Here is an 18,214-nt window from a genome sequence, read left to right as displayed (position 1 = left end):
TTAAAAAAAAAAAAGATGATCCCTTTATTTTAAATTTATTTATTTATTTATTTTTTGTTTTTTGAGACAAGATTTGGCTATGCAGTTCAGGCTGGCCTTGAACTCGCTTTGTACCTGAAGCTGGGCCTCGTATTCAGCAATCCTCCTGCCTCAGCCTCCCAAGTGCTTGGATGACAGGGGTGAACCACCACACCTGGCAACAATCCCTGTAAAGCACTGGCTTATTAAATTTTACATAGGATCTTAATTTTTCATTTACATCTAACTCACAAAAGTATTGGACACTGGGATTTTATTACTACATTTAAAAAAAGTTTGCTATGTTGGTTACCCTTGTTCCTGAAATATGACAAGTTTCTCTAAAAAATGAACAGTGGCAAAGCCCTGGAAATAGTTCTTATTGTTTTATTCATTGCCTTTGAATTGTTCCTTAGTTGTTAATTTAAAAAATATTGTGATGGTTGATTGATTGTGTCAATTTGAGTAAGTAACATGTGACTAAATTGGCCTAGCATAGCTTGGGGTGTGGAACACCCACCCCAGGGAGGGTTGTCTCCAGAGTGCTATAAAAGGGAAGCCAAGAAGAAAGGCTGGCTTTGCTTTCTTCCAAGGAGGAGCTGTGGTCTTGGCTTTCACCTTGGAGTCATCTCCTGGCTTCCAGGAGAGACTCTTCAGCCTCCAGCACTAATCCCTGAGCCTTTTGGCCCGATACGGGCTGTACAAGACACTGCACCGAGCTCCAGGCCTCTGGCTGGATCCTCGGGCTCCTGGTGCACGGGCAGACCCTCTGCACTCTTCCTCACCCAGCTCTGTGGGCGGCCCTTGTAAACCAGTTTGGTAAATTCTTATATATTTGTAGATCTTGTGTTAAACCTGCCTTCTCTAGTAAGCTCTGACTGATACTTACCAAACTTTCTCTAAATGTCTGGACGGTTTCTAGGAAGGCTTCATGCTTTGAACCGGAACATCAGCCCTCTGAGGGCAGCAAAGTCTCTCCTTGCAAACATGCTGCATATAGCATCTGACACATACACAGCGGCTGTTTGTGAACGGGAACTGAATAAAGAATAATTCAAGTCCTTAAACTTCAGCTCCTTTCCATTTACTAGGTACATTTAAAAAGTCATGTTTTCCTCTGTGTACGCACATGCACGTACAGAACCTCGTTGTGTTCGGATTCATCGACCTCTGACAATTCACTATCTAATTAATTAATCATCTGATAATTAAAATGACCTTCTTTGGGCTGATACTGGATCTCATGAAAGGTTCAAAAGAAACCTGACACATCGTGCTGTGTCATGTTCCAGTGTGAGACACGACTGCGGTTTGTTACCCTCTGTCATATCTGCTCACACTGTGGTCATGTAAAGTTGAACAAGGCAGAGTGACAGATGAGAAGAAAATCCAGCATATTAGATTCATATAAATTCATTCATTCTTTGCTCTTTCAAAATGGAATACTCACTGGGAAAGTTTGGCAAATTTAGCATCTTTTGGCCGCCCACCAATCTAGGGCTGCTATCGATGAAATGAGTTCCTACCCCTGAACTCAGCCTGTTCCTTGATTTTTAGTTGGAAGTTTGGGTTAAGCCACTCTGGACAGCATGAAACATTACGTGGTTTACAAGTCTTTCGGGACCCTGTGCTTCTGTGGTGAGTTCTCAGGTCAGCGTTAGTTCTTACACTGGAAGGAAATTAGAACACAGCACCTGAATTGGATTTGGACACACCACTTTTAGCTCCCTCTGTCTTCAAAAGAATGATGAACAAGAATTAGAGCTGTAGTGGTAACAGTGCAAGAAAACCCAAGTCTTGTTATCTTTGTTTTGCTTTCTGTATCAGGATGGCCCTGTATTAGGAGCATTATGGCCTTTATATTATTCGTAGAGACAATTTTGGTTCCAAAATGGTATACTGATTTTCAAAATGTTACTAGTTTTTCTAGCCCTGTGGAATACAATGAATCCATTGAAATATGTTTTAACATATTTCAGGTGCTGTGTTCTAATTTCCTTCCAGTGTAAGAACTAACGCTGACCTGAGAACTCACCACAGAAGCACAGGGTCCCGAAAGACTTGTAAACCACGTAATGTTTCATGCTGTCCAGAGTGGCTTAACCCAAACTTCCAACTAGATGTTAAACATTTAATACACAGTATGCATGGGTCTTAGCTCATAATTCTAATTTTTGCTTACTGTAATTAATGTATTATGTTATTACGGAATAGTATAGCATTTAGGGAGGACTTAACACAGGAAAAGTGACCTATGGCTGACACACTGTATCTCTAATGAGCTACAGATGACATGATTCTCTTCTCAAAGGGGATATTGGCTTTCTGTATATAATTAATAACAAGAAAACTGTATCCTGACTTTAAGGTCTGCAGTAGCATCCTGGAACAAAAAGGACCATAAATTAACATCAATTATGTATTAAAGTTCCAATTAACCTGGCTGACACTGATATACTTTAACAAGGCACATTTAGATAAAAGAAAAAAAAAACTCTCTAATTACTTGGAACAGGACCTTCTGACCCATTCTGCTCTTTTATCCCAAGTTCGACCTAGTGAAGAATGAAATGAATGTGGAAAAATTCCACATAAGGTGACAATACAACACCAGGAGATGTCCCCGAGGATGCCCATTTACCATGAAAACTCACCGTAAAGAATACCTTATTGTACTTGGGTTCTGAAAAAACAAATACAGCCAGTGGGAGAAGCACATTCTAACGCTGAAAAGAGTGGCAGCCTTTGAGACTTCCCTCTAGAAGCAGCAGGGCGCATCATGCATGTGTAAAAGGAGCCCCTCTCCCACTCCCCTTCTCTCCCACTCTCCGTCCGGCCCAGCCCTGCTTCCCATGCGTTCTCCGGGAGGCCAGCTCCTGGCTCGCAGTTCCTTCCTCATTGCTTCTCCTCCCGGCTCCTCACAGCTCTGGACAGCCTTCCTGTTTTGCATTTGATTTGGGAACAGCGGTCTGGTCCCCGATCCCCATCTGTTCCCCAGGTGGCTTTTTGGATTTTGTTCATCTCTGTCTTCTGTCCACTGCCTGGGCATCTTGCCTGCTGAGTTCTGTAGGTCCTCATGTTCCTCCTGGTCGGTTAGTTTCATCCACAGGCGCATGCGCATCTTCTAGGCTACATGCCGCCTGCCCTGGAGTGTTTCTTCACCCGAAAATACAAAAATAGCGGAGGAAGGTGTTCGCTGTCGGGACGAGAGAAAGTACAGCGATTGTGGGTGACCGGCAGGAAGCCAGAGCACGGCAGACCCTTAGAGCCTAAAGGAGACAGAGAAGGAAAAGACGCAGCAAATAAAACATGATTTGTTTTGGTATCAGACTTTCATCCTTCTGGAGCTCATTATCAAATATGTTAGAAGAATTTGCTTTCCTGCAGCGGTCTTCCATCCGAGACTGCTCATTTCTTGACGCGGTTCCTGGGACTGAGCGGCAGCTCTCCCTCCACGGCAAGTGGAGAAGCTTTGCCTCGTTTGTCTCCTGCCCTTCTCCAGCCTGGCTTTCCCGCTCAGCACCCTCCCTTCTGCCCCCCGCCAAACCGCACAAGACATAAATGCTTTCTTCCAGGCTCTTCCCTGCCTACGCCCCAAATGAGACTGACTTTTTATAGACATGAATGAACTCAGCTCTTAGCCAAATATGAAATAAAAAAATCAAGAAGTGCGTCTAAATAAAGCAGAATTTCTACTTATACATTTGAGTAAATATATCCGAGTTCTTTCAGGGTCATGGTATGTGTGAATAGCTACTTGGATCTATCTAAATAGTAAGTAAGGATCTAGAACAGATGCTTATGAATAGAGATGAAAGTCGCCATATAGAATTTAAATGTTGCAACATATGTGGCCAATGAAATTATCCCCAAGTATAACTCTGTTTTTTTTTTCTTTTTCTCTTTTGGCAAAGGAGAGTCATAGTAAAAGCACAGGGCATAGGGTGTTGCAGACACAGCTTGGGGGCTGGGATCTCAGTTTAACTGGTGTGAGCTGAGCCCGATGGGGGGAAGGCAGCTGCCTTACAGCCGGGTAAAGAAGGCCCCAGGAGCATTTTTTGAAAGCTGACTTTCTGCCCTTAACCCATTTCGGCCTATGTGCTCAAGCCCCAGGGCTTCCAATAGTTTTCTTGTCCCCACTTTTGTGTTTTGCTGACCTAGATTTGATAATCCAACTCTATCCACTACACCCCTACTTACTACTGCCTTTGTCTACTTCATTGGAAACCTTAGTTCAAGGATAAACAGGAAAGTCCTACAAGTTTCCAAATGGAAAGGACAAGTTGCATAACGAGGTAAAAAGAGTTCGGGTGGCCTTGTTCTTTTCCTTTGAAACGGGAAAGCCAGAGGACAATGGAATAGACCATGTACAGGGGACTGAGATAAATTATTATAATCTGATTCATGAGAGAGAGAGAGAGAGAGAGAGAGAGAGAGAGTCACAAACCCATGAACTTTAATCCCAAACAACAGATGCAAGCTGCCATGATCTCTCACTGGACCACCGCAGGGCCCTCCTGGCTGGTGTCTGTGCTCACGCAACAGCGCGGTGATCTTCCCGGGAGCAATGATCAGGTCTTGTCTCTCCTGAGCTCAGAGCCCCGAGCAACTCCTGCCTCCCCTCTGCCCCTCTCCCTTTGCTTACGCCTGGCCAGCACAAGGGCCAGCTTGCCACAGCTTAGTCCAGCCACAGCAGCTCCTCCCGTTCTCAGGTCTTCATTCACTTGTTATCTTATCAGAGAGGCCTTCTCTAACCCACAGTCCCACCCTGGATCCTTCCCTAGCTTCCTCATTCAGTTTATCTCCTTCTTAGACTAGTTCTCTGCTTCACCGTGGTCCCCCAGCCCCGCAGGTGCTGGAGAGGGAATCTTGAGTTTCGGGATGCTGGGCAAGCGCCCTACCACTGTTCTTTGTTGTGTCTTTTCTGCCCTAGAACGTGAGCACCCTCCTGTGAGAGGACTTGTTTGTTCAGGGTTCCACATGAAGCGGGCCCTTACTGAGTGCCTATCGTTTCCCCAAAGAAGGAAGGGGCCCTGTACCCAGCCAGCAGGCTCTCCTGTCATGCAGGGGAAAGATGGGTGTGAATGTGCAGGGACTGGGGAGTAGATGGCCCACAAACACCAAGTAGGCACACTCTTGAGAAGTCCTGGGAATCCCCGAAAATGCTTCTTAAGGAACAGAGTCTCAGACCCTAACCTGGACGGGCAGAATCCGAATGTCCAGGAGAAATTTCTGGAATTTGAATATTTCAAATTAATCAATTGGATTTTTCCAAAGGCCTCTTGTATTTCCTATCATAAGGCAAGTGTGGAAAATTTGTGAGTCTTAAAATGAATGAATCTGAATAGACTTTCTAGTAACAATAATAGCAGTGTGTTTGTATGTCTGACTCCCCACACATGTAATATATCTATGCAATGTATTCTACCATGCAATATAGCCTATTATCCATCTATCATCTATCTATCTGTTTATATCTGGAATTTAGCAAGAAAATTTCAATATAAATCCTATATAAGGATTCTTGAAATAGAACAGATTTTGTCTCATCCATTCTTTAAATTGCTCATTTTCCATTACAGTTTCAATTACAGTTAGTTCAGTGGGGCTTCAATACTAAGTTCCTTTTAGCACCAGACAGATGCAGCTGGAAATGCATAGACATGATACTGTACTTGTGAAAATGAGCTCATCTGTTCCTCTTCATGGGGGGAGGAAAGGGAAGGAATTAGATACAGGAGCCTCACAGGCATTTCTTCTTTAAGACACACTAAGAGTCTGTGTCTCACATTTGGGGTAAGGGCAAAATTACCCTTTGCCCCAGTTTTCTCTGAGAGCATCACTGTGTTACAGCCTGGTACCGTAACTGACATTTGTATTGACTATACATGTTGGAGAAAAAGTTAATTGAGTTTACAGTACTCAGTCTGAGAAGGCCAGCAATTGTTAAAATGGTTAAAGTGGTTAACATAAAATATTGTTTGATAATTTTTTTTTTTTTTTTTTTGTCTTTTTGAGACAGGGTCTCGCTATACAGTTCAGACTGGCCTTGAGCTCACTTTGTAGCCCAGGCTGGTCTTGAATTCACAATGATCCTCCTGCCTCAGTCTCCTGAGTGCTGGAATTACAGGTGTGTGCCACCATACCTGGCTTGTTTGATAATTGTTATGAGCTGTGTCTAGATATCCCCCAAAGCCTCATGTACTCATATGTGGGGCTTTTGGGGTGTGAATGGATCATGGGTGTGTGATACTGAATTAGTCCACGGAAAGATATTGAAAGATAGATATAGATAGATAGATATATGTGGGTCGGTGATATAGCTCACTGGCACTAGCACCTGCCTGGCAAGTGCAAGGTCCTAAGTTCAATTCCCGGTACCAAAAAAAAAAAGATGTACAGATATCTAAAGATATTTAAAGATACATATATCTAATGATAGATCTATGTCTACATCTACACCTATATCCATATCATCTATCTGTGATGAACTGATTCTCCTCTGTGGTGCCCCTTTGCCTGCCACCCTGCCTTGGAACCAGCTGACTTTGGGCTGAAATTTCTGCAAACTGTGAGCTAAAATAAACCTAAAATAAACCTCTTGTCCTTTAATGGGTAGGTGTCTGGTATTTTGTCCCAGCTATGAGAAAAACAACTAATAATTAAAGCAAAGAATTGTTTGGAAGATACAGTATGGCAAAAATAATTCTTGGCCATCAGATAAGTACAGTTCCACTGTATGAAATACGATCCTGGGAGACAAGGTGCATATAATCTTAGTGCAGAGATAAAGCATGTAAAAACATGAACTCATTAAAAAGCAATGAAACTGCTCTTGTACAGGTTACCTAACCCATGTGATTTACACAGTATCCTCCCCAGTGAAGTGGATATACTAACCTCAGTCTCCTGCGGTCATCTGAGGGTCAAAGGAGATAATTCATACCCTTAGGATATAATGCCACTAACAGAAGAAAAACAGGCTTAGAGAAGGCAGTAGTGGCTGAAGATCAACACAGCCAGGGTGGGTTTTTATAGAGGTGGAGAGGTTGAAATTTGCTCTTGGAGAGGAAGATGAGAAGTCTAGGTTGGAGGGCTGTATAAGGAAGTGTGTGGAGGTGTGTAGAGGACTCTGGCTGAAAGTGAGGTCCTAAGAGATAAGACCGGGCAGGTAGATGTACCCCCTTCATCGTAGAAAATAGACATAAACAAAGGAGAAATTCTGCCACCCGGAGATAATTGCTTGTAATGACTTTGGTGTGATTCTTTCTAGTTGTTTTGTCCCTGTGCAAATATTAGTTTTATAATTAAAATATAATTTGGGATAATACTATGCATACATTTTTATAACTTGTTTTAAAATATTTAATGCTACATTTGTCCGTATTTTTGCATGCCTTTACAATTCTTCAGAAGTACAGTTCGTGATGGTCACGTCATGCTACATTTCGTGGCCTTGCTGTAAGTTAGTTTATTATTATTGTACGTTTAGGTTGCTGTGTTTTTATTTTTATTTTTTTGGTACTGGGAATCGAACTTAGGACCTTGCACTTGCCAGGCAGGCGCTGTGCCACTGAGCTAAATTCCTGGCTTGGTTGCTCTATTTTTATTCCTCTACCACATAACAGTAGCACCAAAATGACTTTTTAAAAATCTTATTTTTTTTCTCTGTGGAAAGAATTACTAGAATGACAGCGTGGTCCAAAATATATGAATATTTTTAAAGGTTATTAATCTATGCTGCTAAATTGCCTCACGGAATTGTGTCAATTTGTATTTCCACTAGCAGAAACGAGAGCACACACTTTCATTCTACTCTTGGCAGAGAAGTTGGGGCTCAGTGGAATTCTTGATCACAGGAAGCTTGTCTGGCAGCAAGAGTGGGAAGGGTGGGAGGAGGAGACGTCAGCGCCAAACTGTGATCACGTGGTCACGTGACCGCGACCGTGACCGTGTCCGGACCTCGACCTCGGCGATCCCACCGCTGACGGAGGAGAAAGACCGCGGTGAGAAACCCTCCCTCCACTCCATCCTTCTGCGTTCCCCCCACTCTTTTTTAATAAACTGCTTTCCCACCTCACTAAAAGCCAGGTACAATTGTAGAAAATTTGTTATTATAGAAATGAAAAAAAGTGAAGATTTTATCATATATCTTTTCCATCTTTTCAATATATCAATATATTTTACAAGTATTTTCACGTATTAAATAGTCTTGGTAAAAAACGAAAGCATTTCCTTTCATAGATGTAAACAGTTATCCACATCCCATTGATAAATAAATGCGACAGGTTTTCTCTGACTTTTTTCACTGATATATATAATACTGCTATAAATATCATGGTATCCATATTATCTTTATTTCTGACATTGCTTTTTGCAGAAAGGAACTACTGAATAAATGTTATAGATAGATTTTTTTTAGGCTTAAGGACAGTTTCAATGACCCTGTAACAGGATTCATTACGTTGCCACACTTTCCCATGAGTACCCAGATGCAAAACTAGAACAAATTAAAAAATGGTCCCTGTGTTTTTAATCAAGTAATTAAAACGTGTGCAGTACATAACATTTCCATTGCTTGTGCGGCGTCGGTGCATGTCCATAACCCAGCTGAGTTCCTTTTAAAATCCCCCCTCCCTCCTTTCTGATCCCCTTCCCATTTGAGAAAGATCTGTCTCTCTATTTCCTATTATCTATCTTTTATTTTGCTTGGTATAATTTGGGTTTCTCAGGTAAGAGAAACCATGAGATATTTAAGCTTGTGTGTCTGGTTTCTTCCACTTAACATTATAGTCCCTCTGTTTCTGAGTTTGAAGACTGGGCAATGAGGTAGAAATTCCAAGTAAGGACTGGTTTTGGAGGCAAGTTGATAGATTTAATTTTGAACATAAACTGAATGGATAAATATACCTAAATGAAAGTAAAACTAAAGGTAGAAGTTATTTAACAAGAGTTCATACAGTCAATGCATTTTGTATACATCCTTGATACTTTGTATCTTCTTAAACATACTAACCAAAAACACAAGAACAACACAGAAACACTTAGGGTGCTACTTTGTATCCTCCCTGTTGAATACTATTTCTTTCAATAGCTTTTGGTTCAATAGCTTTTCTTTTGGTTATATTTTCCAGAAATATACTTTTCCCTGTCCTTATTTTTAACCTTTAAAAATCTTTGTGTGTGTGTGTGTGTGTGTCTTGTAAACACATCTGGATCTTTGTAATATTTGTCTTTAAGCTGGTAAATTGAATCCACTTAGATTTTTATTTATTGGTCTATTTTGGCCTTTTTTTTTTTTTTTTTTCCACTGACAATTGAACTCCGGACCTTGAGCTTGCCAGGCAAGTGCTTGTGCTGCTGGGCTATATCCCTGGCCCATGGCCTGTTTTGTTTTTCCTTTGCTCTGATTCTTCTGCTTTGGCCCATCATACTACCCTAATTGCTAAGAAGAGTAAGACTGTTATTCTGTCCCAAAGCTTTTCAATTTGCTGTGGATCAGAATCACTTGGGAAATTTTGAAAATTATTAATAGCCAAGCTCCCCCTTGAGGGATTATATTTAAGGCCTAAACTGTGGCGTGGATATTGGTGATTGGTGTTTTTGAAAAGTTTCCCAGGTGATACATTATGGGTATTTTTTTTTTTTTTGTCTTTTTGAGACAAGGTCTCACTATGCACTTCAGGCTGATCTTGCACTCACTTTGTAGCCCAGGCTGGCCTTGAACTCACAAGGATTCTCTTGCCCTCAGGCTGCCAAAGGCTGGGATTACAGGCGTGTGCCACCACACTCAGCTTGTATTATGTTTTTTTTTTTCTTTTTTGGTAGTACTGGAATCGAATTTATGACCTCATGCTTGCAAGTCAGGTGCTGTGCCACGGAGCTATATCCCCTGCTGGGTACTTTTGTATATGGAGATTTTTCTGTCTTCTTCTAGTGTCATAGCTATTTACAACACCTGGAGAAGCTGCCTTTATTCAGTCTAATAAAATCTTACAAATAACATTACTGAAATATTCATTGGAAAAACATAGATCTAGATAGTCCTGAGAGGTTAAATTTATCATATCTGTTAAAGCTACTAGTCCGTTATAGTATATTCTCTAATCTGATAGTACTCAAAACGGGACCCTCGCACCATTAGCAATAGCAGCAGCCAGGAACTTGTCAGAAATGCAAATTCTTGGGTCTTTACCCAGACTCCTTAAGCTAGAAATCTGGTGGGGAGTTTTTCTGCATGATTCTGGGAACCACTGCTTTAATCTAAGATATTTTTGATGTTCAGTTTCATTAATAAGTTTGGAACATTCTCTTTGACAACTGGGTAATTATGATGAAATCAAGAACAGGGCAATCAAATCTCAAAAAAGAGAATAAACTATTTGGCGTGTCATTCAATAGCCCTCCCCCCTGGTCTGTGGGAATACGTTGTGAGATCCCTGATGGATGCCTGAAAGTTTAGGTAGTTCTCAGCCCTACACATACTGTATATTTTGCTTATATACCTATGATAAACTTTCACCTTTTTACCTAAAGGAAACATGGTTTCTCCTGGGCACATTGGAATTCCCAGCATCATTACTTCATGCTTGGTGCCCTTATTAGATAAGATAAGAGCTCCTTGAACATAAGCACGGTGACACCATGATGGCTGATCTCATGATCAAGATGGCTACTAAATGGCTGATGGGCAGATGGCAGGTACAGTGTGGATATGCCGAGCAAAGGGATGCTTCCTGTCTCAGGTGGGGTGCCGCGGGATGGAGCAGGCTTTCGCCTGCATTCAGAATGGTGTGTAACTTCAAGCTTATTGTTCAGTTTTAGAATTTTCCACTTAGTGTTTTCAGGCCAAGGTTGACTTTGGGTAACTGAAATGGCAAAAGTGAAACCACAGGTAAGGGTGGTATTATTGTATTATATGTAGAGTTTTGTTTTGTTTGTTTGTTTGTTTGTTTTTTGGTCTTTTTAAAGACAGAGTCTCACTACACAGTTCAGGCTGGGCTTGAACTCACTGTGTAGTGCAGGCTGGCCTTGAAGTCACTGTGTAGCGCAGGCTGGCCTTGAACTCACAGCGATCCTCCTGCTTTAGCTTTCCAAGTGTTGGGATTATAGGTGTGCACCACCATGTGTGGCCTGTTGATTGTATTGATTTGTATTCTAATGTACTTAGAGCATTACCAGTACTCAGGTTAAGCTTTGTATTAGTTTGCTTTTTTTTTAGGTACCGGGAGTCGAACTCAGGACCTTGCGCTTGCCAGGCAGGCGCTTGTGCTGCTGAGCTATATCCCCTGCTAGTTTGCTTTTCTTAGAATTGAAAATTAGTTTATATTTTAAGCCAAATGGGAGGGTCAAAGCAAGAACTGTGAGTAAGCCATCTAAGTGGTGTGTGGATTTGTTCTAGGATATTCCCATCCAACCTTCTTGCATAGAAACAATTACTGTGATTTTCTAAATGTAACAGGTGAGTCAAATTATTTTGTTCCTGTTTCTACCGGCTGGAATTTCTGAAACAGGAGTACCGAAGCTCTCCTGGCTGTGCTTAGACCCTGGCCCTCAGGTGCTCACTACCTGTATACCAGTACACAGAGTGCTGGGCTGTAACCAGGCCCCAAGGAAGTGAAGATGGACAGCAAAGCCTCCCCTTGGTAAAATTTAAGTCTCTTTCTAGAAAAAATAAATGTGGGGCTGGATGAAATAATTTCGATAGTTACTTGTTTTAGCTCTGAGTCGGTTTTTAAAAATCCATTTTTGTTAGTTTCTGAGCTCATTTTCCTTCTTTTCCTTTTTCTTTTTCAAGTAGAATATGCGTTCGCTCTCCAGGTAGCTTCTCGAGGAAATGCATTTTTCATTATTAGTAAACCCAGCAGAAGAAAAGGTAATTTAGCTATTGAAATCTTTTAAATCAAGACTTAGTTTTCTTATACGCCGTGGCGTATTGTCACACTTAAGGGACAAACTCACTGTGGGTATTTGTAGACACGAGCGTCAATGAGGTCATCGAGGTTGTCACTGCCGAGACTGCAGGCCATGTGCTGCGGTGTCGTGGAATCCAGAGCCGGGGTGATGGAAAGGGGTGCTGGGAGGGAGACGCGTGCGCTCTCCTTCGTGTACCAGCGGGGCTGAACACTCACTGGGGTGACCACGGAGCGCCAGCCCCCCCAGCAGAATCGGCATTCATAGCCACTTAAACAAACATATTGGCCACTTCTGGGCTGGGAAGTATCTTCTCAACGTCACTGGGGAAAGTAGATTCTGTATTTCTTCAGAGATATATTTGATTACAACTCTGTAACTAACACGAGTAAGGGACCAGGAGCTCCTGTGGATGACAGATACCCTCACCTCTGCAGCTCCCTCGGATCTGGGGTGTGCTTCCCCTTCTTCCCTGTGACTCCTTTGAACCTGATGGTTTGATTTTCCTCGCTTCCCACGCGCTCTGGCCAGAGGTCTGAGTCCTCTGTCCCTCTCTCCCCCAGGCACGGATGTAATCGAAACATGAAGTTACTGAACTTTCCTCCATGGTGCTTATAACCGAGGGATCTAGAATTCTCGGTGTTTCTGCAGGCGAAGCAGCGATCCAGTAGATGTTCTCCGCAGGGCTGGGATCCCCCTCTCCCCACCGGAGGCTGCAGTCCCCGCTGAGAACAGCTGGCTCTGCTCCTTTCCCGTCCTCCTCTGCTTCCCTCTAGCTGCAGGCCCTCGGGCCTCTGAAGCCAATCCGTGCAGTAACCTGTCAGATCATCTCAGCCTCACGGGGCGGCTCTCCCAGGCTGCTTCCTGTTTACAGTGCCCTCCCCTGCCCCAGGCGTCAACCCTGCTGCTGTCTGTCACGTCTGCTGGAATGCCGGTGCTCTCTCCACATCATGCTGAACAGACTCTCCCCGGGTCTCATGTTCTTCAGGCTCAAATAAACCCTGCGGCTTTTCTCCTTCCGTCCACTCCTTTCCTGTGGAACGGACTTCCGCTCTGTGCCTGGCCGGAATTGGGGCGGATTCAGATGTTCATTTCCTTGGCGCACGTGTGTCACGTTGTCTCTGTGTACAGGTGTAGGGGCCTTAGCGCTGTCTTTGATCATCAGGGGCCTGGAATTCAGGATGCGCGGTCTTTGTGCTTATCTAGGCCCACAAGTTACTGGGCGCTTTCTGACAACTTGGGGGCGGGGACAAAAATTCAGACGTGAGGCCTGACGTATTGTCCGGACTCTCAGGTTTGCGGACACACATTTTGAACATATATATCTGTGGACAGCAGGTTGTTAAATCCCATCCTTGAAATTTATACATTGGTCCATGCCTTGACACCCAATTTTGGGTTTGTTGAGTAGCATTGGTCCACCAGCAAACCAGGCACAGAGGATAGTATTCTTCTGTTTTGTCCAGTGATGAAATCTTCTAAGGCCATTGCTCCTCAAGCATATTATAAATGAGAAAGGAAATATCTCCTTTTATATAGTAAAGGTTTTAGCTTATATTTTAAAACTAGGGAAACTAGGCACCAGGACAGGATCTTTCCTGTCTGAAAATATCCCTAGTTTACAATTGTACTTTTTATCTTACTAAAATGGCTTTAAAAGTTCCTCTATCTTTATATTGTTTCCTTTTATTTGGAGCTGTCAGGGTCACCTTGAGCCCATTTCTCTGTTTTCTTTTCTCTTTTTGTCATTTTAAGACAAGATCTTGCTATGCTGTTCAGGCTGGCCTTGAGCTCACTTTGTAGCCCAGGCTGGTCTCGAACTCGCAATGATCCTCCTGCCTCAGCCTTCTGAGTGCTGGGATACAGGTAGGTATGTGCCACCATGCCCAGCCATCTCTCAGTTTTCAAAGGCAATTAATATCACTTCAGGAGAAATAAATTTGGGAGCAACCTTAGTAGGTGCTTGCAGGCATGTGGAATAAGATTTAAACACATCTTAGATTGGGGTGGTCACTTTTAACTCTGCCCTTCCACAGGAAATAGTATCCTGGAATGAAAGGACAGGAGCTTTCCCTGAGAGTAGAAGAGCAAATCCTTTTCCAAGTAATACTGGCAGTTGCCTTGGAAGCACCATGTTTAGACTGCCGGATACGTGGGACTTTGGGAAATCATTTCACTCAACTTCCTCTGTGTGTCTGTCAAACAAAGTATTCTACTGAGAGATTTTCTTTCAAACTTCTCTCATTCATCAACAAATTTTATGAGCACCTACGAAGGACGATGCACTTGAGATAAAGTGATGAGCGAGGGAGATGTGGTCTCCAGTCTCCTAAGACTGAGACAGTGATCTTGTACCCAACAGTCTTTCCGTGGAGGGAAGTTTGACCATTACATTTAATGAGGGTTTCAGTTAAATATTAGTTTTACTATAAGCTGTAAGACATAATCCTATAAAATAAAATAGGACAATCCTTATCTTATTCCAAATTGTACTTTTCCTACTTCTGGCCTTCCTCAACCATTTCTAGGGAAATACAGTACCCTGACACTAAGTCAAACACTTGTCTTACGAGATGACAAATTTTGAGAAAATGCAAATGAAATTTTATCGGTATTTGTTTTGATGAATGATGGCAGACACCTTCTGCGTTCTTGAGTGGGGTTCAGGGAGGGAGAACAGATAGCTGCGGCCATGCTGGGGTCTTACTCTCTTGTCATAATTATAAGGTTGCGTGGACAAATGTTCTTCAAAACAAAACACAGTGAAGTCTCTCCTCATTTCAGACTTACTAAAAAAAACAAAACAAAACAACCTTCCCTGGGAATCAGGTTGTTAGATTCTTCCTACATGGATTTATATATTACACTGAGGCAGTGGGTCTCTGTTTTTGGGTGCCAGTGTGAGTTATTTTCCTACATAAACAGCTATGCTTAAAGCCTAATGAAGTAGGAAAGGCATTCAGGAAGAGCTCAAGCCAACATCTTGTACGTTTGAACCTCTCTGTTCTGCCAGTGACCCATGGAGCGAAGCGCTGTGTCAGCTAATCATTTAGCTGACCATTGCTGACAGACAAATACCTTGGGCTGAGCTTGGAGGGAACGTCACAAAAACATCACAAGCCCATAAGGTGACACACAATTCCCGTGGGGTCCGATACTTCCTTTTGCCATCGTTCAGAGCCGGACAATTACACACAAAAATGCATTTGATCTGCAAATAACCCACACGTGTTAAGAGTTTAAATTACTTCGTTTTGAGAAGGTGTTTTAAAAGCTACTTGGATGCATATTTTCCAATGATGATAATTAGCTGATTAATAATATCATAGTCATCAAAAAAGATAACATGTTTTCCAACCCATTGCTACAACAGATGATCCCTATACGGCTTTGACTGGAACACCTAATAATTAAAACCCCATAGATGCAAAGGAAGAGATGTTTTCAACTGTAAACACTAATACAGAAAACAAAACAAAAACGTGTCAGCCTGGCGCTGCCTGCTTATGTGACTGCTAAGCCAGAAAGCATCTGCTTCATTTAATGTGCTGTTTTAGGCACATGGGAGTGGTGGTTTCCAACACCGTTAATAGCAGAAGCCCACTTGCTCCACGATGTACGAATCTTGAAAGATCTCATCTCGTCAAACTGTATGCATTACAACTGTTTCTCCATTTTAATAAGCAAACACAGTAATCACTCCTCGTTAGCCATTATGATGAAAGGGCAACCATATATATTTAGCAGGGAATTTATATAATTCCTACCCAAACCGAAGAAGTTTCTGTAGGTAACCGAGACTCCTTTAAGGTGACGATGTTTATGAGTTCCTTTAGAGGTTTAAAAATCTTGCAAATGGCACGCAGAACCCTTCGCTACCTCCAGGAAGTTCTCGAGTTTCATGGATCCTTTGTGAGGAAACTCAGTGATGCCTAACAGGTATATTTGTGAATTGGGGTGTTTTTGATGCATTTAAGAGTCATGCAAATCTTTGGTACACATGTTTTCTTTTAAGAATATGAAGAACCAAACTGTATTTACCTATCAGGGTCCAGCAAACTGTCCCACTCTAAGAAAAATTTCGTGGGGCTCCTTGAATGTTTTGGTAATCAAAATATTTCCGGCTCAACAAATGAACGGTTTTTTTATGGTTGTTAGAACGAAGGGGCACAATTAAAATAGTCTAAGGTGCAAAAAGCAAAAAAAAAAAAAAAAAAAAAAAACAAAAAAAAAAAAACTAGCTTAAAAGAAGTATTTGTTATGAATATGTGACGGATCCATTTCATTGTGAGATGACTGATCTTGCAAGATGTGGAGAAGCCTAAAAAATACTTCTCTTCCTTTTTAGTTAAATGGTCTTTGTATGGTCTCTGGGAATTAATGCTGATCACTGGGAAGTGTGTGTGTGTCCCAATAGCTACCTACTAAGCAGATTTGGCGGTGGACGTGTGACACCAAAAGGGGCCCACCTGGAATTCTGAGACCAACTCTGGATTGGTTTGTGGTCTTGCATTCTTACAGTTAGCACCAGCATTCTCACTGCCATTTCTTTCTTTCTTTCTTTTCTTTTTTTGGAGACAGGGTCTGTCTCTGTAGTCCAGGCTGGCCTTGAGCTCACTTATGTAGCCCAGGCTGGCCTCACACTCGGTGGTCCTCCTGCCTCAGCCTCCCAAGTGCTGGGATTACAGGTGTGCGCCACCATGCTCAGTTTCTCATTGTCATTTCTTTCCAACTCTATATCTCAAGCCTCATGTGTAAAAGCCACCCGATTTGTTCCAGAGATTCCCTGAGAATGTTCTGTGGTAGATGAATACTGCAGGCCTAGGGAAAGGGGTTACTAGGGGAAAGAGGAAGGATGTTGGAGTTGAGCTCCTTACTAGAAGGCGATAAGATTGTTGAGTATGGCCTGATATGGTGTTGTATGCCTGTAATCCCAGCATAGTGAGGCTGAGGTAGGAGGACTGCAAATTCAAAACCAACCTGTGCTAAAACATAGTGAGCTCAAGGCCAGCCTGGACTAAAGAACAAAACACTGAACAAACAAAGAAGAAAGCAGACAAACAGTTACTGAGGCTGGGAGGAGACACTCCATTGGAGAGATATAGTCGTAAGTGCAGATGAACAAGGTTAGGGGCTAGGATGCCTTTTCCTACCATGAAATATTTTCTTGGATGCTTACTATGGTCTGAGTGTTTGCCTCTTCCATAGCTCATGTTGGAACCTAATCTCCATTGTGTTGTTATGAAGAGGTGGGGCCTTTACAAAGTGATTCGGTCATGAGGGCTCTGTCCTTGTGGATGGGGCTGATGCCCATAGAAAAGAGGCCTCCCTGAGGGAGGGAGGTGGTTTCCCCTTCTCCCTTCCACTCCTTGAGGACAGCAATGTCACATCATCTGCGAAGCAGGGAGCAGTCCTCTCTGGGTGTGGAATCTGCTGGTGCCTTGATCGTGGATTTCTCAGCCTCCAGAACTGTAAGGAAATATTTTTTTTTTTATTTTAAAGAGAATTAAAAGAAACAATAAAAATGTTGCACAATTTCAAAACAAGATTATATTGCATATTGTTATCTTCAAAGTAGTTGCTCAGATTTCCAGATATAGGCATGCAAAATTGATGGTTCCTTTCAATGAACTAATAGAAATTAATAGTACAATTATCTTAGTTATCTTGTGTGTGTGTGTGTGTGTGTATATATATATATACTGGGATGGGGAAAAGGAGAAAAGAAGGAAGGAAATATATATATTTCCTTCCTTCTTTTCTCCATCCCAGTTGTTCTTTCCTTTGAGCAATTTCTTTCCCTTTCACAATATCTATGGCATCTTTTGGATATTATTTACTTTTTCAGTTTCTTACACTAGGGAGATAATATGATGTTTACACATGTGAGTCTGATTTATTTCACTTATGAGTATGGTCTCTAGTTGCATCCATTTACCTATAAAAGCCTCAAGTTTATCTTTCTTTATAGTTGAGTAATACTTCATTGTGTAAAAGTACCACATCTTTTTTACCCATTCCTCAGTTGATGGGCATTTGGGTTGTTTCTAAGATTTAGCTATGATAAGTTGTGCTGCTATAAACATGGGTGCACATATATTGCTATGGTATGATGTTTTCAATTCTTCTAGGAAAATACCCAGAAAGGGAACAGCTGGGTCTAATGGAACTTCTAGTCCTAGTTTTTTGAGGAATCTCCACACTGATTTCCACAGTGGTTGCACCAGTCTACACTCCCACCAACAGTGGAGAAGTGTTCCTATCTCCCTACAGACCCTCCAGC

This window comes from Chinchilla lanigera, unplaced genomic scaffold (assembly GCF_000276665.1).
Source record: "Chinchilla lanigera isolate Chin_1 unplaced genomic scaffold, ChiLan1.0 scaffold00019, whole genome shotgun sequence".
In the NCBI taxonomy this organism is placed as follows: Eukaryota; Metazoa; Chordata; class Mammalia; order Rodentia; family Chinchillidae; genus Chinchilla; species Chinchilla lanigera.
This window is presented reverse-complemented; position numbering follows the sequence as displayed.